This window comes from Erinaceus europaeus, chromosome 1 (genome assembly GCF_950295315.1).
Source record: "Erinaceus europaeus chromosome 1, mEriEur2.1, whole genome shotgun sequence".
In the NCBI taxonomy this organism is placed as follows: domain Eukaryota; kingdom Metazoa; phylum Chordata; class Mammalia; order Eulipotyphla; family Erinaceidae; genus Erinaceus; species Erinaceus europaeus.
The window spans coordinates 118,846,043-118,870,491 of NC_080162.1; the positions used below are offsets into that span (position 1 = coordinate 118,846,043).

General features: G+C 41.9%; 1 pseudogene; it reads left to right on the forward strand.

The window, feature by feature from the left end:
* The first annotated feature begins 8,452 nt into the window (after positions 1-8,452).
* On the forward strand, positions 8,453-8,877 carry LOC103111507 (heat shock factor-binding protein 1-like; annotated as a pseudogene).
* The last annotated feature ends 15,572 nt before the right edge of the window (positions 8,878-24,449 follow it).

The window sequence follows — 24,449 nt, forward strand, 5'->3', positions numbered from 1 at the left end:
AGGGCAGGTACAGCTATTCTCATCTCTGGCACAATAGACTTTAAAATAAATGAAGTAATAAAAGATAGGCATGGACACAGCATAGTGATCGGAGGATCATTCAAACAAGATGACTTAACAATTATTAACATCTATGCAGTTTGAGGGCCCATCAGAACACATCAAACACTTACTGAAAGAGCTTCAAAAATACATCAATAGTAACAAGATAATAGTAGGAGACTTCAACACCACACTCTCACATTTAGACAGATTATCTATTAGGCAGAAGATCAACAAAGAAACAAGAGAATTAATTGAAGAGATGTATAGACTAGTAGACCTTCTGGAATATGCTGAGTTCTACACCCCAAGAAATTGGGATACATATTTTTTTTGAATCCACATAGAACATCCTCAAGAATAGACCATATGTTAGGCCACAAAGACAGTATCAACAAATTCAAGAGCATTGAAATCAGCTCAAGCATTTTCTCAGACCACAGTAGAATTGAGTTAACATTTCACAACAAACAGAAAATCAGCAAAAGGCCCAGCATATGGAAACTCAACAATGTACTGCTTAACAGCTGCTGGGTCAAAGAGGAACTCAACCAAGAAATTCAATTGTTCCTAGAAACAAATGAAAATGAAGACATGAGCTATCGGAATATATGGATCACAGCCAAAGCAGTACTTAGAGGGAAACTCATAGCTATACAAGCACACAGTAGAAAACAAGAAAAAACTCAATTAAATGACCTCACTACATACTTTAAGAAGAAGAAAAAAACTCAATTAAATGACCTCACCACATACTTTAAGACCTAGAAGAAGAGGAAAACCCCTAAAGCAACCAGAAGGACTAAAATCACTAAAATTATGGTGGAAATAAACATCAAAAATAAGAGAACCATATAAAAGATCAGTGAAGCCAAATGTTGGTTCTTTAAAAAATGAAACAAATTTGACAAACTCTTAGCCAGACTCATTAGAAAAGGGGTGGAGGAATAAGACTTAAATAAATAGAATTGTAGGGACCAGGTGGTGATGCACCTCTTTGAGAGCATGTTATAGCGTATACTTGAACTCAGGTTCAAGCCCTGGTTCCCACCTGCAGGGGGAAAGCTTGTGAGTGGTGAAACTGGTCTGCAGGTGTCTCTCTGTCCCTCTCCCTCTCTATCATTCCCTTTCCCTCTTGATTTCTGGCTCTCTCTATCAAACAAATAAATAAAGGTAATAAAAATTTAAGAAAGAATACTTAAAAAAATAACTAGAATTGCACATTATAGGGAAGATATCACAACAAACACCACAGGAAAAAAAATCATATGAACAACTATACCTCACCAAGCTAGAGAATCTGGAAGAAATGGAAGAATTCTTAGAAATATATACCTTTCCAACACTGAACCAGGAAGAACTACAAAACCTACATAGACCAATCACAGACAAAGAAATTGAAACAATTATTAAGAATCTTCCCAACAACAAAAGTCCAGGACCAGATGGATTACAAATGAATTCTACAAAAGCTTCAGGAAACAGTTAATACCTATACATTTAAAGCTCTTCCAAAAGATTGAAAACACAGGAATAGTCCCTTCCACCTTCTATGAAGCCAATATCACCCTGATACCAAAAGAAGATAGGGACAAAACAAAAAAAGGAAAACTACAGGCCAATATCTCTGATAAACATAGATATTAAAATACTAAACAAGATCCTAGCCAAACGGATACAGCAGTATATTAAAATGATTGTTCATCAAGACCAAGTGTGGGATTGATCCTAGAAATGCGAGGCTAGTTCAATATATATGTCAATCAAGTGTAATTCACCACATCAATAAAAGCAAAATCAAAAGACACATAATTATCTCAATAGATGCAGAAAAAGCTTTTGACAAAATCAACACCCATTCAGGCTCAAAACACTTTTGTAGTTTATGGCAATAGATGGAAAATTCCTTAAGATAGTGGAGTCCATATGCAGCAAATGTACAGTCAACATCATACTCAACGGGCAGAAACTGAAAGCATTCTCCCTCAAATTGGGCACTAGCTATCCACTATCACCATCACTCTTTAACATAGTAAAGAAGTTCTCGCTAGATTGGAGGGAAGAAAGTCAAACTCTCACTATCTGAAGATGCTATAATAGTATACATTAAAAAAAAAAACACTAAAGAATCCAGCAGAAAGCTACTAGACATCACTAGGCAAAATAGCAAGGTGTCAGGCTACAAAATCAATGTACAAAAGTCAGTGGGATTTCTTTATGCAAACAGTAAATCAGGAGAGGAAGATATCCAGAAATCACTCCCATTCACTATTACAACAAAATTAATAAAATATCTAGGAATAAACCTTCCCAAAGAAGTGAAAGACTTGTATATTTAAACTATGAGTTGCTATTCAAAGAAATAGAAAATGATGCAATAAAAATGGAAATGTATCATGGTCTGGGAGGTGGCACAGTAGATAAAGCATCGAACTCTCAAGCATGAGGTCTTGAGTTCAATTCCTGGCAGCACATGTACCAGAGTGATGTCTGGCTCTTTTTCTCCTTCTGTTTCTCATTAATAAATAAATAAATAAAAATATTAAAAAAAAGAAATGAAAATGTATAGCATGCACAAGGATTGGAAGAATTAATACCATCAAAATGAATATTCTACCCAGAGCCATATACAAACTTAATGTGGTATTCATCAAAACTCCAGCAGGTTTCTTTAAGAAAACAGAACAAAAATTACAGTCATTTATCTGAACCAGGAAACACCTAGAATTGCCAAAACAATCTTGAGGACAAGAAAAAGAAATGGAGACATCACACTCCCAGATCTCAAACTATATTAAAAGGCCATCATGATAAAAATAGCCTGGTACTGGGACAAAAATATCTACAAGGTCCATGATTGCTCAATAATTTGTTTGGCTTTGTATGTTAACTCTTTTCAACCACCAGGTTCCAGATGCTAGCATGATGCCAACCACACTTCCCTGGACAGAAGACCCCACCAATATGTCCTATAGCTCCGCTTCCCCAGAGCCCTAACCTACTAGGGAAAGAGAGAGGCAGGTTAGGAGTATGGATCGACCAGTCAATGTCCATGTTCAGCAGGGAAGCAATTACAGAAGCCAGACCTGTGACCTTCTGTATCCCACTATGACCTTGGGTCCATACTCCCAGAGGAATAAAGAATAGGAAAGCTATCAGGGGAGGGGATGGGATATAGAGATCTGGTGGTGGGAACAGTGTGGAGTTGTATCCCTTTTTTCCTATGGTTTTGTTAATGTCTCCTTTTAAAAATAAATTTAAAAAATAAAAATATATATATCTACACAGACCAGTGAAACAGAACTGAATGCCCAGAACTAAACCCCCACACCTATGGACATCTAAGTTTTGATAAAGGTGCTCAAACTATAAAATAGAAGAAGAAAGGTCTCTTCAGTAAATGGTGCTGGAAAAACTGGGTTGTAACATGCAGAAGAATGAAATCAAATCACTTTATCCCACCAAAAACAAAAGTCAACTCCAAATGAATCAAGGATATGGATGTTAGACCAGAAACTATCAAATATTTAGGGGAAAATATTGGTGGAACACTTTCCTATCTAAACCTCCAAGGGCATCTTTGATGACAGAAACCCAATTGCAACGAAGACTAAAGCAGAAACAAATCAATGGGACTACATCAAATTGAAAAGCTTCTGCACAGCAAAAGAAACCATCAGCCAAACAAAGAGACCCTTCACAGAATGGGAGATCTTTACATGCCATGCAGCAGACAAGAAGTTAATAGCCAAAATATATAAAGAGCTCACCAAATTCAGCAACCAGAAAACAAATGACCCCATCCAATAATGGGCAGAGGATATTAACAGAGTAATCACTATAGAAAAGATCCAAACAGCCAACAAACATATGAAAAATTGCTCCAGGTCACTGCTTGTCAGAGAAATGGTAACAAAGACAACATCAGTTGCAGCTGTCTTTATCACTCAAAAATCACATAAAAAAGAAAATATACTTAATATATACTTAAAATATACTTAAAGCAAAAGTTCATAGTAGTTTGCAGTGACTCAAAAAGTGTAGCAAGCAAGTAGAAAGACCTAAAAAGAGACACCTTAAAGTACCTAATCAAATAGTTTCTACTTAAGACCTAGACACCCTCCTCACTTACTTCTTATTACATTTCCCTCAATCACTCTAACATTAACCCTTGTCAGGTAAAATAAGGACTACAAAAAAAAAAAAAAAAAAAAGCTGGATAAGGGCAAGAGACCGGCATACTTTGATGATGGCTCATTAAGTTACTAACAGACCACCCCATCACCTGGGGCCCTAGTCAGGGAGCCCTGGGATTCCCACACAGGCAGGATGGGTCTAGACCTCTAACAGATCCCTGTCTTCACTATCACGGGTAATCTTCATCAGGAAGAACATAGTGGGCCCCTTTTTGGGCCCCTATAGGACCTTGCCCTCTATGAGGGTCAACAATGGTAGGGATAGCCCCATTCTCTGAAGGGAAGTTTGGCCAACATATTCTACCGCTCAAGGAAGATGGGTCCTGAAATTAGTGCAAAGTAGGGTATTCCTAGCCATGACCACAGAATGTGAGCTCAGACTTACAGGGATGCAGAGGTTACACAGGGTCCCGTGACAAATATGGGTCCCAGATCAAATTGATAGGGTTTCCAGTTAACAATATTTCTATACTTTCCCCATATTTGGGAGTTACTCTCTTCCCTGATGCAGCTTTCTAGTCATATTTCCAACTCTGACACCATCTCCCCAGACAATATCTTTGGTACACCTGCATGTCAGCTATTGGGTCAGACAAAAATTAGTTAAATCATGGGCCCTTTGGAATATACCTAAAATAGACCTACTAGCTTTTTCCAAAATGGAGACCCCAAATTTCATCTGCTATATTCTTGCCTTTAGGTTCCAGATTATTAAAAATTTGTTCTGCTTTATATCTTAAAACTTTTTCAGCCAGAAAGTTGCAGATGCTACCATAATGCCAACCTGACTTCCCAGGGCAGACAGCCCCAACAAATGTACCCTGGAACTCCACCTCCCCAGGGTCCTACCCCACTAGGGAGAGAGATAGACTGGGAGTGTGGATCGAGTTTTAGCTTCTGTAATTGCTTCCCCACTGAACATGGCCATTAATAGGTTGATCCATACTCCCAGCCTGTCTCTCTCTTTCCCTAGTGGGGCAGGGCTCTGAGGAAGCAGAGCTCCAGGACAGATTGGTGGGGTCATCTGCCCAGGGAAGTTCATCTGGCACCATGGTATCATGTGGCATCTGTTGGTTGAAAAGGAGTTAACATATAAAGCCATACAAATAGTTGATTGATTGTAAACCTAAAGGCTGGAGTAGCGCAGATGAAGATTTGGGGGTTTCCATTTTGGAAATATCTAGTGGGTCTGTTTTAGGTATATTCCAAAGGGCTCATGACTTTATTAGTTCTTGCCTGAACCTTACATCTGATATGCAGGTGGACCCAAGTTATAGTCTGGGGAGATGATGTCATGGCTAGAAAAAGGGCTAGAAAGCTGGATCAGGGCAGAGAGTAGCTCCCAAATATGGGAAAGGTGTATAAATATGGTTGATTGTAAACCCCATCTATTTGACCTAGGGCCCATATTCAGCATAGGTGTTTATGTGTCCTCCACATACCTGTAGGTCCAAACTTGCATTCTGTAGTCATGGGTAGGAACATTTTGAGTTGCACCAATTTCAGGACCCATCTTCTTCAGGTGGTGGAGTATGTTATCCAACCCCCCTTCAGAGGATGGAACATTCTCTTACCATTGTTGGAAACAATTGAGGAAAAGGTCCCATGGGGGGGCCTAAAGGGGTCCATTATGTTGTTCCTGAAGGCAATGACCAGTGATAATGAGGAGAGGGATCTATTCGAGGTCTAGGCTCATCATGTATGTTTGGGAATCTCAGGACTCCGTGACTAGGTCCCCAGCTGATAGGGTGGCCTGATAGTGACTAAAGAGCCATCATTAAAGTATGCCAGTCTCTTGCCCTCATTCAGCTTTTGTAGTCTTTACTTTGATAAGGTTAGCTTTGGAGTGACTGAGGAAAGCGTGATAGGAAGTAGGTGAGGAGGGTAACTAGGTCTAAGTAGAGACTATTTCATTAGGTACTTTAAGGTGTCTTTTTTTTTTTTTTTTGGCGTGCACACACATATTTACTTATTTACTTACCACATCAATCTGACCTGGGGCCCAAATTTATTCATATTTAGCAGAGGGACCTATATAACCTCTGAGACCCTATGAGAAACAGCTCACAGTTCATGATCACTGCTGGAACCTTCTAAGCTGCACTTATTATAGGACCAGTCTTCCTTGAGTGGCAGAGTAGGATGGCCCTGGCCCAGTGTCTCTTTTTTTTGGGGGGGGGGGGATTACAGTCCTTATTCCCACTAATAATGGTTAGTTTATAGTGAGGGTAATGTCCTAAAATGATTCATATTCTTTACAAGGTCTTCCCCCAATGCACAGCTTATTCTTCCTGCTCAGTTGTTGAATTTTCTAAGACATAGGAGCTAATGAATGTTTTTTAAAGCCTCTTTTCATTTCAAGAACTAGGAAGTGGCAGGCAGAACCGCTGCACCAGCAGAGAACAGAGCCTGTGAACCTGAGACTCTGGGTTCACCCCCACCCAACAGGGGCTGCAGGAATGCACTGGCTTCTCTGTTTCTCTCATGGAATGCTGTCTCCTCTGGAGCGAAGAGAAAACTCTTCAATAAACAGAGAAACATGGAGACCTGCAGCAGGAAGCAGCACAGGATGAACTGGTGGTTAAAGTATATTACTACATTTTGTATTGGGAACTATATTAGTGTGACAGTCTAAACTTTATATTTTGAAGTGCATAGTTTGATTCCTGGTACCATATCTGTTAGATTAAGACTCTTGACTAGTTTCTTGTAATAAATAAACATTTATTAGTGTTGCATTTGTTATGGTTATGCTTTTCATATTAGATTATGCTTAGTGCACTGCACTATCAATAATTTATTTCAGATTTTCAGAATTTATAAGATGGTATCAGGTCTGTGAATAGACAGTGCTATGTTTTTTGTCTGTGTGTGATTTTCATTTCTTTTCTAATTTGTCAGAGTAGAATTTGCCATACACACACCTAGGGGCTTCAGGGTGGCTCTAGCTTGTCTCTGTCTCTCCTGTAAATCCCTTCCTCCTCTGGAATGAGGGGCAACCTCTTCCATAGAGGGAGATGCAGACATGGAGCAGGAAACAACTCAGGAGCGCCTGGGGTTAAACTGGGAAACAAGTGTAGCACTGAGGGATCTTCCTGGTCTCCCAAGTAGACTCTGCTTCAGACATTCAGTGACAATGGTGCCCCAGGGACAGGGGAGGGGCAATCAACTTGCAAGTCTGAGGCCATGAAACAGAAAAATTTCCCCAGCACTCCGAACCTTGCACCCTGCACCCCACCCTAGCAGCCAGACCCTACACCCGCCCTAGCACTCACTGCGGCAACCCTCAGTTTACCAGGGAAGGTGTGTGGTCAGCCACGGAGCCTTTGTCCTGACACCTGCCTTGTCTGGATTGTGTGTCAGGCAGGAGGCCTCCCTGTCTGCCAGGGTGGGGGTGGCGTTGAGGGAGGTAGAGAGCACAGCTCCCACCTGCACCCCACTCAGAGCCCACCCTCCTAGGGAGCCGCGGTCAGGCCCTCAGAGTCTGTCCACAGGGACCATTGTAGCCCCCTGGATCCCAGCAGGTGCGGCTCAGAGTTATGGGTTCATGGTTCGGGAGGGGCAGCCCTTGCTCCTAGGACTTGGGGTGCACAGGTGGCCCTGGACTCACGTCACTAACGTCACGGTCCACACCTGGGTCTGGGTCTGGGTCTGCAGGCTCCTCTGGGCTCCTGCTTCCGGCTGAACCACCGCAAGGGGGTCTCTGTGGTTTGCTTCAGCATCACCAAAGACAAGGGAGGAGGGGGCTGAGGGACAGCAAGAAGACAGGGAGGGTGCCTGCCGGCTTGTGCTCGTGCACCCAAAGGAGACAGCCCAGGGCAGGGGACTCAGAACAGGCCCAGAGCAGGTGGACTGGGACCCAGGGCCGGGTTGCACCTATGGCAGAGACAGTGACCTTGAATTTCTCTGACATGGTACTAGGGAGTCCTCCGCCTTCTTCCCACCCAAGTCACCTATGTCCCTCAGTCCCCCCGCACATGGAAGCTGCGATGGGATTGCCCATGTCATTTAGCCCTTAGCAGTGGTCGGGGTGGTGAGGATGAATAGTTAGTGCTCTGAGACAGGGAGATACCATCCAAGTCCTAAATCACCTCTTGCTCATTATTTAATGTTTTCTACAGTGAATGGCAGCAAGTGGTTCTTATTGCAGCCAAGGGCCACTCGTTCTTTGTACATAAAACCGCTGTGGATAAAAAGCAGTTGCCCATTGTGGGGAGGTGGGAGGCGTCTGCTTGGACAAACGGAAGTGTAATTGACGGTGGAGGACATCACCGCCAAGCTGGGAACCGGGGAGATGGCCAAGATGGACCCCAAGAACGTGCAGGACCTCACCTCAGTGGTGCAGACTCTGCTGCAACAGATGCAAGATAAATTCCAGACCATGTCAGACCAGATCATCAGGAGAACTGATGACATGAGCAGTCGCATTGATGACCTGGAGAAAAACATCGCAGACCTCATGACAGGCTGAGCTGGAAGGTGAAAATAAGATATCCACCACACAAAAGAGTTGAAGCTTGCTAATTTACACTGAAAACTGGAATACCATTTCTACAAGCCAAGAGAACACCAAATGGCTTTTTGCGCCTAACTACTATCTGTAGACAGGTTTTATATTATAAAAGGTGTTGTTCTGTCACATACTATATAGTTAGTTTATAGAGTGATTTTTTTTCCTCATCCTTGGTTTCTTAAATATGAAAACTTTACATCTTGGGCCTTGGTCATTTGTGCTATTAAATATACTAAACACTAAAACTTTGGCAGTTTCTGCATAAAATTGTCAAATCTTTTAGTGTATTTTTGTGAAGTCATTTTTTTTCACTACCATTCTTTTGTAGTAGTTGCTATTTGATAAAAGTCCCTGTGTAATTTTCTTATTAAGCAAAGAGTAAATCCTTTGATTATATCATACCTTGTGAAGGAAGACATTTATCGAGCTTAGGATTCTCTGTACGGAATGAATGTTGAACTAACACCAAATAATGTATTGAGGATACTTTTCAAATGTTTAAGAAAATTTAGAGATATCTAACACTACTCTGTTGCCAAATGTCATAACTGTACTGTGATTTCATGTCTAAGTCCCAGAGGTCAGATGTTAAAGTTATAAAGTAACCACTGCCATTTAGTGTGTTAGAACTTATGAATACAGAAAATAACAGAATTGCCTAATATAATAAGGCTTTTGCTCATTAGAGTTTTGTATGAAGTTGAAATACTTCCCTAAGACACTCCATTGTTTACCTATAATAGTTCCCATAGGAAATCTGGCAGGATTTTAAAGCTCAGATATTCCATCCTTGAGTTGCTAGTTGGGAAAAGGAACAGAAAAGAGAAACAAGCCATATAAATAAGGTCCAGGCCAATTGTCTAGACAATGAGTAACAACTCTGCTCCAGTTTTTAATTCTGTTTATTGAAACTTTCTTATCTAATAGAGTAATATATAAAACAACTCTTGCTATTCAAAACTGCACTGTCAGGAGTGAGCCAAGAGGCCAGCACAGACACTTGAAGGGGTTCACCATGAACCCCAGACTTGGGAGAGGAGGAATAGTTTAGGTCTTTATAGAGGAAAAGCCATTAATGAGCACAGTATGGTTTTGTAATATTTCCTACATAACCAGACTTTGATTGTTTGTATTGCATCTGTTTTACAATATTAAGAAACTATTTGTCCTATTTATACTCTATGGAGAGCACAAAGGAGTACGTTTCTTCTGTAATGCAATGAACTAACCTGTTGTTATTACCTGCTACAGAAACTCCGTCAGTGAGCCAGTTGGTCAAGCTGTACTGTTTAGCCATGAGAACCCAGGGCCTTCAGACTCACCAGATCAGATAAACTCCATGTGCAGGTGGTTTTCAAACCTTGTGAAAGCAGAAATGAGAGGGCCAACTATTGTTGGCATGGTCGGGATTTAGGTAGAAGTTGGCTTTATGAAGTTGTTCAAAGATTTTTAAAGGCAGGCTCCACTGCCCAAAACAACCTGCCATCAATAAAAATGCCTGAAATCCTGCTAAAAAAAAAAAAGTAGTTGCCCATCTTGATTTGATTTTTTTTAGTGACTTATATTGACTTACAAAATTACAAGATAACTTGTAATTACAAGATAAGGAGCTTAGTTCCACACCTTTCCCACCACTAGAGCTCTGTGTCCCTACTTGCTCCATTGGAAACAACAGTGGTTCTCTCAGAGTCACAGACGGGCTATTATTTCTGTAACTACTTTTATATATTTTCTCTCTTTTCCTATAGTCCTGCCTTCTCTTCCTAAGTTACACCTACACCTATTGCTACTTCTGAATGTCCCTAATTTTTCCCCCTTCTCTCTCCAGGTCCTGATGATCAGAACCCTCTGATCATCTTCCCCTAACATTTCTTCCCTACTGGGAGTATGGGCCAAAATTCTTCCTGGGGTGCAGAAGGTGGAAGGTCTGGCTTCTGTAATCGCTTCTCCACTGGACATGGACTTTGACAGGTGGATCCATAACCCCAGCCTGCTTCTAGCTTTCCCTGCAGGTAGAGACTGGGGGCTCAAACCTGGATCCTGTGCACTGTAGTCCCGGTGTTTCTCTGAATTCCTGAATTCCGGGGACTACTGAGAGCCCAGTCTTATGCTGGATTTTAACATGTGAACTGTACAGATCATCTATGAAATGCATCCTTTTCCTTTAATAGGAGTTGATGTTGAGGCATGCTATTATGTGTTTATTTATTTAGCATTTCTTTGTTTATTTAACTGTGAGTATACCTATTAAGGTCTGCTGGGTTCCCTGGCCATGATGGACTCTTTGCTTTAATTCAGGGGTGGGGGGTGACTTAGGGAGATACAAGTAGATGAAGAGAGAGAGAAGGAGGGAGAGATAAGGAAGAGGTGGAGACACCACTACATTGTTCCATCCCATGTGAAGCTTCCCCTGTGCTGTTGTTCTTTGGAATTTGATTTAATTTTGAAGAAAAAAAGGACAGGATACGACAGACATGGATCTAGACATAGGTCTAGAGACTGATCTAGACATTGATCTAGAGATCTCTTGGTACTAGAGTACCCAACTGTTCACCTCTGAAGCAGAGGTTCCTCTAGCAAAGCCAGGCACCCAGAGTGGACTTTGATCATCACTGTCTCAACTATCCAGTCAAGACTGAATAATCTGTGTAAGCACTGCCACAGAAAACAACTCAAAACAAGCTCACTGTCCAAGCAGTATCCAGTTAATAGTAATTTTAAAAATAAAAGTGGCTTGGGCTAGTTGGTGCCACACCCTGTTGAGCACACATATTAAAGAGCATGAGGACCTGGGTTCAGCCCCTGTCACTTGTAGGGGGAAGCTTCAGAAATGGTGAAACAGGGCTGCAGCTCTCTCCCTCTTTATCTACCCTTTCCCTCTAAATTTCTTTCTGTCCTATAAAAAAAAATTAGAAATAAAAATGGCTTGAGATAGAGTAAGGGATCACAATCTTACTAGCAAAAACCCAGTTCTAGGGGAACATACAGAGGAGAAATCTGGGGCCAGGCAGAGATTAACCTGGTTGAACACACAGGTTACCATGCTCAAGGATGCAGGTTCAAGCTCCCCCCGACCTGTAGAGGGGAAGCTTTAGGAATGGTGAGGCAGGGCTGCAGGTCTCTCTCTCTCTCTCTCTCTCTCTCTCTCTCTCTCTCTCTCTCCCTCCCTATCTCTATCTATCCTTTCCCTATCAATTTCTTTCTGTCCTATCAGATAAAAGGGAAGAGAGAGAGAGAGAGGAGAGAGAGAGAAAGAAATAGAGAAAGAGAGAGGAGAAAGCTAGCCTCAGTTCCCCACAGACACCACATCAGCTCCCTGCTGACCAAGGGCTTCCCTGCCTCCAGAGTGCTAGGGTATAGATGATTGCTCCTCAGACACAGAAGGGAAGAGAGCAGACTTTCTTGAAATAATTGGGATAATCAGTTTAATAACAGAATTGGAGCACCGCTAGCTCAAACAAGGTGCCAGTTCAGATACAATCTTTGGAATCAAGTCCCCAACGAGCAGGAAAACTGCCCTTCTCCTGAGATTACTGTTCTCTGGTGTGTTTGTCTACCTCCCTATAGTCTCAGACTCTTTCTCCTCTTCTGAGATGCCTGTGATCTGTATTCATTCATTTAAAAACACTTTCTATCCATGTGATGAGAGAAAGGGTTCCAGAGGAACAACCATACCCAAGAGGGGCAGGGATTTAACCTGGGTTCACATGTTCAAGACCTGCTCTCCACCACTGAGCCACCTCCCCAGCTTCTATATTATTGTTATTATTATTTTACCAGAGCAATGCTCAACTCTTGCTCAAGGTGGTTTGAGGGATTGAACCTGAAATCTCAGAACCTCAGGCAGGAGAGTTTTTATGCCTAACCATTATACTATCTCTCTCACCCTCCACTATTGTTTTTTTAATTTTTTAATATTTATTTATTTTCCCTTTTGTTGCCCTTGTTGTTTTATTGTTGTACTTAATGATGTCATTGTTGTTGGATAGGATAGAGAGAAATGGAGAGAGGAGGGGAAGACAGAGAGGGGGAGAGAAAGATAGACACCTGCAGACCTGCTTCACCGCCTTTGAAGCGACTCCCCTACAGGTGGGGAGCCAGGGGCTCGAACTGGGATCCTTAAGCCAGTCCTTGCGCTTTGCGCCACCTGCGCTTAACCCGCTGCGCTACCGCCCATCTCCCACCCTCCACTATTTTTAAGTGCAGTGACACCTATATCTTTGAATATATAAAGCTTGCACTGGGAATTGATCAATTCCTGTATTCAGATACACTCTACAGTATGTCCACAAGGTGGCAGAAAAACACCACAAACCACATTGTTTCTAAGTAAAGGAGAGCTCAGATTTAGTACACAGTCTCTCTCTCTCAATTATTTTTATTTATTTGATAGAGACATCCATAAATTGAGAGGTGAGGGGGTGACAGAGAGGGATAGAGGGAACCAGGCACTGGCACACCAGCTTAAGCACACATAGTCTGAAGAACATAGTCCAAAGCCCCCGGCTCCCCACCTGCAGGGAGGTGGTGAAGCAGGTCTGCAGATGTCTTTCTCTCTTCTTCTCTATCTTCCCCATTCTCTCTCATTTTCTCTCTGTCCTTTTCAAAGAGAGAGAGAGAGAGAGAGGTGAACAAGGAGAGACCTGCAGCACTGCTTCACCATTCCTAAAGCTTCCCCCTGCAGGTGGGGACTGGGGGCTCAACCCAGGTTCTCACACATTGTAACATGTGTGTTCAACCAGGCGCTCCACCACCTGGCCTTTATAAAGTGGATTTTTAAATATCAGTACTTTTGCTCTAATGTTTTGTTTAAAAATACTTGTGTTTAAAGGTAGTTCTTTATTTATTTTTACCAGAGATGAAAATATTGACATTTCTTTCTTGGGTATGAAATTCCTGATGTAAAGAGCTTGAAACTCCACATGAGAGAGAGAGAGGAAAAAAATATCATTATTAGAGGGCAGGTGTGAGACACACTTTAGACTGGGGTCTCAGGTGAGGACAGAACCAGTGCTCGAGCTGTTCTGAGAATCTGCTCTTGCCACCTGGGGCTGCTTTATGTGCCTTGAACCACGCAGCTCTAGAAGCAGGCTGACCCAAAGATGAGCCCCCTCCCACCTGAAGTAACATTTTTAAAGATAAAGAGAGGCATGCAGTCAGACAGAGGAGACCACAGCATGGAAGATTCCTTCACTGTGGTGGGGTCCAGGCTTGAATCTGGGTGGCACACATGGAGAAGCAGCACACTACTCAAGTGAGGTTTTTTTTTTTTTTTAATATTTATTTTATTTATTTATTCCCCTTTGTTGCCCTTGGTGTTTTATTGTTGTAGTTATTATTGTTGTTGTCGTTGTTGGATAGGACAGAGAGAAATGGAGAGAGGAGGGGAAGACAGAGAGGAGGAGAGAAAGATAGACACCTGCAGACCTCCTTCACCGCCTGTGAAGCGACTCCCCTGCAGGTGGGGAGCCGGGGTTCGAACCGGGATCCTTATGCCGGTCCTTGTGCTTTGCGCCACCTGCACTTAACCCGCTGCGCTACAGCCCGACTCCCGAGGTTTTTTTTTATTACTGGATAGAGACAGATAAATTGATAGGGGAAATTAAGGGGGAGAGGGACAGAGAGACACTTGCAACCCTGCTTTACCACTCATGAAGATTTCCCCCTGCAGGTGGGGACCAGGTGTTGGTATGAGACCCCTTCTGTTTCATTTGGTTTAAATCCCCCCTGCTTAACACTATTCTATTTACATAACCACTGCATTCTATTTACATAACCACTGTTAACAAGTACCACCCTCCCTCCAGGGCATTGGTGGTTCAGTGATAGGATTCTCGCCTGATCCACCCCCTCCTTGTCACACTCTGATTTTCACTTTTCTCTCCACCCTATGTGGAGAGAAAAGTGTCACATCCTGTTTCCACCCTACTTGGCAAGTATATATAAAGACAGCATTGTGAGTTTTAGGGTACTTGAGTTTAGCTTAGCTCGTCTTAGATTGTGCTGAGTCCTGCATGAATAAAGAGATACTGCCTACAGCTCAACCATGAGTCCCTGGTCATCTGTTACCCTCCCGTGAAGCTAACCCGTCGAAAACAACAACCAGGAGCCAGGATATGGCATCTCCTGGGGCACTGTGTGCTCCTGTATTCCTTATCTCACCTGGGTCTTCCTTCCTTTTCAGGGTTTACTTGCTTCACAGGGGAGGGAGCTGCCTGAGAGAAAGATTGAGAGTGGCAGCAGCACTCCAGCACACGCACTGGACACCTCAGGGTGCCCCCAGCAGCAAGCCACTCTGTTGCCCACCAGTGTCCCTTTAGCACTGACCACACATGCACTTTGCAGGGCTCAGGAGCCCCAGCCCCACTTACCCAAGAGTCTGGGGTTGAAGATTTGGGGCCTCTGGGCTGCTTACTCAAACTGAAAACGTCCTCAGGCTTAGCAGAGTGACAGACACTGAGTTGAGGTCTTGTGGTTAGAGCCAGTTTCAGGGGCCGGCCGTGAACTTGCAGCCAGTGAGCCAGACCCAGAGGGAGCTGAAGGACAGGGTGCCCCTCAGTATTCCCCCCCACACACACACCCCACTCCAGAGGGACTCTGGTGCCTGCTTCTGCAGCTGGCTTCTCTGGGGTGGGGCAGAGGGGATTAGTTCAGAATGTGGATGAGTGAGGCCAGGTGGCTCATTGCCATGAGCCAGGACCCAGGTTCAAGCCACAATTCCCCACCTGAAAGGGAGGAAGTTTACAAGAGGTGTAGTAGAGCTGTGGGCAGAAAGTGGGGGTGGGGAGAGTGGCCTTCAGCACTGTTCCACCACTTTGGAAGCTTCTCCCCTTGCAGGTGGAGCCAGGGGCCTTATACTTGGGTCCTTGTGCATGGTAGCATGTACTTAACTGGGTGCATCCCCGCCTGGCCCCCCAGTCTGCCATCTCACACAAGCCAGCCCCGAGGGCTGCTCTCCTCTCCCGACTCTTAAATGGCTTCCAGGTGGAGAACACTGGATCTGGTCATGGGGTAGGGGAGGGTAGCTCTGGCACGGGAGGCCTTGGGTGTACAGGTCTTGTGTTCTCCCACTGAGATCTCTTCCTGGCCTGAGACAACCCTGCAGCAGGGAGATGGTGCATCAGTCAGAGCTCAGGACTAGAGTGTATGAGGTCCAGAGTTTGATCCCAGCCACTGCTAAGGCTGCAGTGATACTCTGGTTCATTCTCTTATAAATATTAAAAAAAAAAAAAAAAGAATGATCCTTTTTGACATGCTTTTCCTTTTTCCCAGTGCCCCCATCAGCTCTGGGGCCCAGCCCATGGAGTGTGCTATGTGATGTTTCACATGGGACGTCTGTAAAACCAAATGGGCAGGATCTAGGAAAAACTTGTACAAAACAAAAACAAAAAGAAACTATAGGTAGACCACTGTATGGCAGAATCATCTAGACAGACTGTTGATCAAGCAAAGACTGCTTGAGATATTCACTGACATTTGAGTGTTCATGGAAATTAAGATTTGTGGAGAATTAAAGCAAATTTATCAAAATTTAGACTAGAAAACAAAGAGGCAAGCTATGTGCATACAATAAGGATGATATTTTAAACACAGAATCCGGAGAAATGCTTCTTTTGTTTATCACATGTAGTAAAAACCTGGTCCAGGTATGTGGCCAAGAGCTTATGAAAACAGAGTCAGATAAAGATATGATAATTCTGAATTAATATCAAATGCATTGCTCAACAATTCTTAAACTGCAGTATAATTTGTTAAAATTTTGGTAATGGACAGTAAGACTCTGGTCTGTGGAGTTGTGGGTTTGATTCCTAGCCCTTCTAGGCCTGACTGCTGCTCTAAGTGCTCTTTTTGCCTTTTGATCAATAGATGTCTATATACACCTTATTTTAATTCCTTAAAGAGAGTCAGGCATGGATCTGTGGAGACAGCATAATGGTTGTGCAAAAGATTTAGATACCCGAGGCTCCAGAACCCCAGGTGTAATCCTCAGGACCACCATAAGCCAGAGCTGAGCACTGCTCTGGTAGCTCTCTGTGTGTATCTTTCTATCTGTGTCTCTGTCAGTAAAATAAATAAATAAATAAGTAAATAAATAAATAAATAAAATTTTAATGAGAGAGAGATTGACTAGCGGAAATAGACGCTGGAAGAGACCACAGCACCAAAACCTCCTGCAAAGTTGTAACTAATCACAGATTCACATCTGGGTTGTACGGATGGTAAAGCAGCAGCCATACAATTTCCATGGTACCTTTGGCCTTAACCCCTTAAAGACCTTTCTAAAAGAATGAGCACACATGTTGTGAGCAAAATGTAGACCTCCAGGACATGGCCGACTTTTCATGGAGCAGTGCTCTGCACTTCTACTCTCTCAAGAAAAAAAAAAAAAGAGTTTAGGCACTTAAAAAAATACACTGGTAAATGAACTAACTTAGCAACACAATAGTAGCAGCAGCCTCCTTGCCACTTTATGATCACAACTCAAGAGGGGCAGGGGTAGATAGCATAATGGTTATATAAAGAGACTTTTGTGCCTGAGGCTCCAAAGTCCCAGGTCCAATTCCCTGTACCACTGTAAACCAGAGCTCTGGTAAGAAAAAATAAAAAAACAAATAAATAAATTTATTAAAAAAAAAAAACTCAAGAGACACTGGACACCAAGCTCTGTGCTGATGCTTTTGTCTTCATCTCCCCAGGAGCTGACACTCACTCTGGGCTATGGTCCCCAGATATACCCTCAGAATCTACCATCTGTTGTCCTACCATACCATGACAGTGTGTGTGTGAATGCTCAGAGCTCACCTCCTCTAATATCTCAGCATAGCTGCTAGGTAGCCACCCTCACCTACAATCTACTTACAGATACCCAGCGGGTCAGGAACTAGCCAGAAAGCCCAGACTGGCTAGGCAGAACTGAGAACACAGCAGAACATATATGCAAAGAGAGACTTATGCCTGAGACTCCAAAGTCCCAGGTTGAATCCCTTGCACCACCATCATCCAGAGCTAAGCAGTGCTCTGGTAAAAAGAAAGATAAAGTGATTGAGCATGGTGAAGTGGGGTGTAGAAGAGAAAGGTGTCTGGACCCAAGTAGTAAATACTTGATTAGATTATTAATGGTGCTTTCTTTAAGCCTTTCTACTTGCTTGCTGAGTTTCTTAGTTCTAAATCTAATCACAAAGGACTATTTATCACTTTCACTGTGAGGAATATAGTTGCTCCTACATGTATTCAGTCCTCTAGGCCCTAAAACTTCGGTGGAGAGGGTAGACTTTCAGGCTCCCTGTGGGGTATGAGGGTGGGGACACAAACCTTTGGTGGCGGGAACAGTGTTACTACACTCCTATTAATTTATAATCTTTTAAAAATATATTTGTTTATTATTGGATAGAGACAGAGAGAAATGGAGAGGGGAGAGGGTGATAGAGAGGGAGACAGAGAAACATCTGCAGCCCTGCTTCACTGCTCAGGAAGCTTTCCCCCTGCAGATGGGGACCAGGGGCTTGAACCCAGGTCCTTGTGCACTGTAATGTGAGTGCTTAACCAGGTGTGCCACCGCCTGGTCCCTTAATTTATAATCTTATAAATCACTACTTATTCAATATGTCAGGGGAAAAATAGATTGGCTATATCTCAAGTTTGCTAATTACCTAGATTTTAATTCTGAGTATATATTCTTTTAGTCAAACACTTAATGTTTCAAATTTGTAAACTGATTAAATTCTGCCCCTGGACTTAAATTGTTAAAAATAACCTTTTTTTTTTTTTTTTTTGAAATACTGTTACTTATAGCCTTAGACCAAGTAGTTCAGGATCATCTGGTCCTGTCAATATCTAAGATATAGTTATTTGTAAATAGTATTAAATGATATAAATCATGGTGAGGTCATGTATGGTACAGTAAATCCTAATTATGTGATTTTTAAAGTAAAACAAGCTCCCAAGTAACTTAGTTATAATAATAATTATCTTTTGCCCTCTTAAACTCTTAAGACTGCAAGGAACCTTTCTCATTCTCTTTAATATTTGTATTTCGCCCAGTCCTGGAGCCTCTGAAACTTTGCTTGTATTTCTTGATACTTCTCTTGACCCCTTATCCTGTGATACTACTGCCTCTACTGACTTCAAGTAACTCAATGCAACCAGTGCAACCAGGCTACACTAGGCTGCCACTGCCTTTCTTCTTTGGGTTATACCCAGAGACGTCAAGCCTGAGATGTCAACCCTCCAACTCCAATAATCTGGTGAGATCTTTCCAAACACATGGAACTTCCTACTTCCATTTAAAATGGCATAATTTCTGCCAATTTGTCATTTTTTTTTTAATTTCTCAATAAAACTGAAAGAAAATTCTCCTTAGATCCTCCTTGCTTCTGTGGTAGTTTAAACAATTAATGAAACAGCAAGTGCACAGCAAGGAACCACTAGATGCGAGCAGATATTTTAATTACAAACCCTAATATTATTGTCTCAGATACCACTTACTTAAATGTATACTAACTCTTAGTAAACAACTTTTGCAAGTTACTGAGCCCAGAGGTATTCTAACTGCCTAAATTTCCCCTAGTTTCTCCTAGGGAAACATTTGTATCAAAACTCTAAGGAAAATTCTAACCAAGTAGGTCTCAGTTATTTATACACACAGTTTTTAAAGAACTTAGCAGTTTTGGGATTTCACCTAATTGTACTTATGAAAACCTGGGTATTATCTTATTCTTATTTATTTGGGAGAGTGGAGAGCCATGGATTACTCTTCACAGTTCCAGAATGCTTCAACCACAACTGAAGTGGGTTACATGGCCACACTCCAAATTGTGTCTTGTTCTCCAGGTTATATTTCTTCATCACACTTGCCTCTCTACAGCTTGTGAAACTGTGTATCTTTCAAGATTTCTTTGGAAAATATGGTTAAGTCACATTAGCAAAGTATATTCTTCAAAGAACATCCTATAAGCAAAAGTAGTGGGTTGAAGAGCACCCTCTCCTACTCCCAAATCCCTATCCATTTGGAATCTTGGAGATTTACCTTATTCGGAAATGGGATCTTAGTAGGTTTAATTAGACTGAATTACCTTAAGTGCTAAATCCAATGACTAGTGTCATCAGGGCCATAAACCTGGAACCTCTGGTACTTAGCTTATATATTTTTTAATTTCTTTATTGGGAATTAATGTTTTACATTTGACAGTAAATACAATAGTTTGTGAATGCATAACATTTCCCAGTTTTCCATATAATAATGCAACCCCCACTAGGTCCTCTGTCATCCTATTTATTATCCTGTATTCTCCCCCCAACCCAACCCAGAGTATTTTACTTTGGTGAAATATGCCAATTCCAGTTCATATTCTACTTGTGTTTTCTCTTCTGATCTTGTTTTTCAACTTCTGCCTGAGAGTGAGATCACCCTATATTCATCCTTCTGTTTCTGACTTATTTCACTTAACATGAATTTTTCAAGCTCCATCCAAGATTGGCTGAAAACGGTGAAGTCGCCATTTTTAATAGCTGAGTAGTATTCCATTGTGTACATAGAGCACAACTTGCTCAGCCTCTCATCTGTTGTTGGACACCTGGGTTGCTTCCAGGTTTTGGCTATTATAAATTGTGCTGCAAAGAACATATGTGTACACAGATCTTTTTGGATGGGTGTGTTCAGGTTCCTTAGGATTTATCCCCAGGAGAGGAATTGCAGGATCACAGGATAGGTCCATTTCCAGCCTTCTGAGAGTTCTTCAGATTGTTCTTCACAGAGGCTGGAACAATTTACATTCTCACCAGCAATGCTGGAGGGTTACTTTGGCCCCACAACCTCTCCAGCATTTGCAGCTGTTACCTTTCCTGATGTATGACATTCTCACAGGAATGAAGTGGTATCTCATTGTTGTCTTTATTTGCATCTCTGACAATCAAAGACTTGGAGCATTTTTTCATGTGTTTCTTGGCCTTTTGTATCTCTTCTGTGGTGAATATCCTGTCTATATCCTCTCCCCATTTTTGGATGGGGTTATTTGTTTTCTTGTTGAGTTTGACAAGCACTTTACATATTTTGGTCATTAGCCTCTTGTCTGATATATGGCATGTAAAGATCGTCTCCCAATCTGTGAGGGGTCTCTTGGTTTGGGTAGTAGTTTCTTTAGCTGTGCAGAAGCTTTTTAATTTGATATAGTCCCATAGGTTTATGCTTGCCTTAGATTTCTTTGTAATTGGATTCATTTCATTGAAGATGTCTTTAAAATTGATGTGAAAAAGAGTTCTGCCAATAGTTTCCTCTAAGTATCTGATAGTTTCTTGTTTAACATTCAAGTCCTTGATCCACTTGGAATTTACTTTTGTATTTGGTGAAATATAGTGGTTCAGCTTCATTCTTCTGCATGTCTCAACCCATTTTTTCCAATACCACTTGTTGAAGAGACTCTGCTTTCCCCATTTAATAGTCTGGGCCCCTTTGTCAAATATTAAATGTCCATAGGTGTGGGGGATGACTTCTGGGCTCTCAATTCTATTCCACTGGTCAGTGTGTCTATTCATGTTCCTGTACCAAGCAATTTTTATTACAATGGCCCTATAATACAGTTTGAGAGCTGGCAGTGTGATGCCTCCAGTTCTATTCTTTCTTCTCAAGATTGTTTTGGCAATTCTAGGTCTTTTCTGGATCCAGATAAACATTTGTAGCATTTTTTCTATTCTCTGAAAAAATGTGGTTAGGATTTTGATAGGGATAGTATTAAATTTGTAGATGGCTCTGGGTAGTATATTCATTTTGATGATGTTAATTCTTCCAACCCATGAATACAGATTATCTTTCCACTTCTTTGTGTGTTTCTCAGTTTCCTTGAGTAATGACTCATAAATTTCAGTATACAACTCTTTCACTTCTTTGGTTAGGTTTATTACTAGATATTTTATTATTTTTGTTGTTATAGTAAAAGGAATTGATTTCTGCATTTCAACTTCTTCTAACTTAGTGTTTGCATAGAGGAACACCACTGACTTTTGAATGTTAAGTTTGTAGCCTGACACCTTACTATATTGCCTGATGATTTCCAAAAACTTCTTGCTGGATTCCTTAGGTTTTTCTATGTATACTATCATGTCATCTGAAATAGGGAGAGTTTGACTTCTTCTCTTCCAATCTGTATCCCTTTAATTGCTAACAAACTTTCAAACTCTTTCAAACCGTTTACTCACTCCTGTGATTATTTCCTTAACTAGTGTTTGGATGTTGACCTCATTATTTTGTGCTTCAACTTTGGGGGGCTTTTATCTGGACTCTTGTCTTGGTTCATTTCTCCAATGTTTCTTCTTGTTGGTTTAACCATTTTATATCATATGTTACCTGGTCCCTCTCTCAGTACTTTTCAAATTACTGATCACTCTTGCCTGGATTGACTCCTGTCTAAGTAAGGTACTTAAAGGGTTCACAGTTGTGGAAATTGGCAGTTGTTTCAATAGTATTTTAATCCCTGAGTTGGAGCTCAGTGGCTTAAAAGCCCCCCCCCTTTTTTTCTTCCCTGTAAACTATGGTAGATTGGGGGCTTTTAAACTATAAGTAGGCTTCTTAGCTTAATCACTGACTCCTGACCAAGAGATAAAGCAGAGTGGAGCAGAGATAATCCAGTGGTTATGCAAAGAGACTTTCACAGCCCCACTGCTAGGCCACTGAGGTATAGATCTTCTGAGTTTCCTCTTTAGTTCTCTGTCCCCTGGTGTCAGCACAGGGCCTCTCCCCCACCCCCATCCCTGCTGCTCCAGATTCTGAGGGCAGTAGCAATGGAGACCCATAGTTGCATTTGGTGAGTCTTAGGGGAGTCCTCTCCTCCCTTCAGTTGTCTTTTTGTTGGTGAAACAAACTGGAGGTTTTGTCTCAACAGGTAAACTGCTGGACTGTTACCAGCCACTTAATCTCTCCCTAGGTTCCTCTCTGTCCATGAGCCACACGTGTTTGCACTCACCAGTGATTTGGTGGGTCCCTGAAGTTGTTCTAGTCCTGTCTTGTTGAGGTCCCAGGTGGTCTCCTTTGGTATTCCTAGTTTATCTGGGAGAGGAGAGGAGAGAAACATAATTGCTGCTGCTCTGTAGCCCCACCTCCAGAAGTCTCCTTAGCTTGTATTTCTTCATACTTATTTTTTAATTCTTTTATTAGTTATTTAATATTGATTTATAAAATTATGAGATAACAGGGGTATAATTCCACACAGTACCCACCACCAACCAGAGTTCTGTGTCCCCAATCCTTCCATTAGAAACTGTAGTAGTGGGAGAGAAATTTTGTAGTTTGACCACCAGATGGCATACAATCTCTTATGAAAAGTTTAACAATTTGGATCAAACTGCTTTTTTTTAAAGAAATATTTTATTTACTTTATTTATTTTTATTAGTGATTTAATAATAATTTAAAAGATTGTAAGATAACAGGGTATAATTCCATACAGTTCTCACCACCAGAGTTCCATATCCTACCCATTGGAAGCTTCCTTATTCTTTATCCCTCTGGGAGTATGGACCAAAATTCTTTATGGGGTACAGAATGTGGGAGTTCTGGCTTCTGTAATTGCTTCTCTGCTGACCTTGTCAGGCCAATTGATCCATACCCTCAGGCTGTTTTTATTTTCCCTTAGTGGGGTAAGGCTTTGGAAAGATGAGGTTCTGGACATATTGATGAGGTTATCTGTCCATGGAAGTCAGGATGGCATCATGGTAGCATCTGCAACTTGGTGACTAAAAAGTGGTAAAGAGGAGTCAGGCAGTAGCAGCAGCGAGTTAAGCGCACGTGGCGCGAAGCACAAGGACTGGCGAAAGGATCCCAGTTCAAGCCCCTGGCAGGGGAGTTGCTTCACAAGTGGTGAAGCAGGTCTGCAGGTGTCTTTCTCTTCCCCATCTGTCTTTCCCTCCTCTCTCCATTTCTCTCTGTCCTAACAATGACAACATCAATAACAACAACAATAATAACTACAACAACAATGAAAAACAACAAGGGCAACAAAAGGGAAAATAAATTTTTTAATAGTTTTTTATTTATTTATTCCCTTTTGTTGCCCTTGTTGTTTTATTGTTGTAGTTATTATTGATGTCGTTGTTGTTGGATAGGACAGAGAGAAATGGAGAGAGGAGGGGAAGACAGAGAGGGGGAGAGAAAGACAGACACCTGCAGACCTGCTTCACCACCTGTGAAGGGACCTGCCTGCAGGTGGGGAGCCGGGGGGCTCGAACCAGGATCCTGAAGCCGGTCCTTGAGCTTAGCGCCACCTGCGCTTAACCCGCTGCGCTACAGCCCGACTCCCGGGAAAATAAATTTTAAGAAAAAATTTTTAAAAAGTGGTAATATATAAAGCAGAACAAAATGTTTAATAAACAAGAATCCAAAGGTAGAAATCGAGCAGATCAAACTAAGGGTCTTAAGTGGGAAGAGGCTAGGAAATCTATTTTTAGGTTTCCCCTATCATGTGACCTCTGCTGGCCTCAACTAAATCAGTGTACCCAGTGCCACAATGCCATGTTTTACTTTGTTCAAACTATATCCAGAGATGCCAAGCTTAAGATGTCAACTCTCCACCTCCAATAATTTGGTGAGACCTTTCCTAACACATGGGACTCCCCAGTTCCATATCAAATGGTGCATTCCCTAACAAATTTACAGGCCCTAGATATATACCAGGGTGTTGTTAAAATTCCGAAGGCTCTTGCCGGCCGGGTT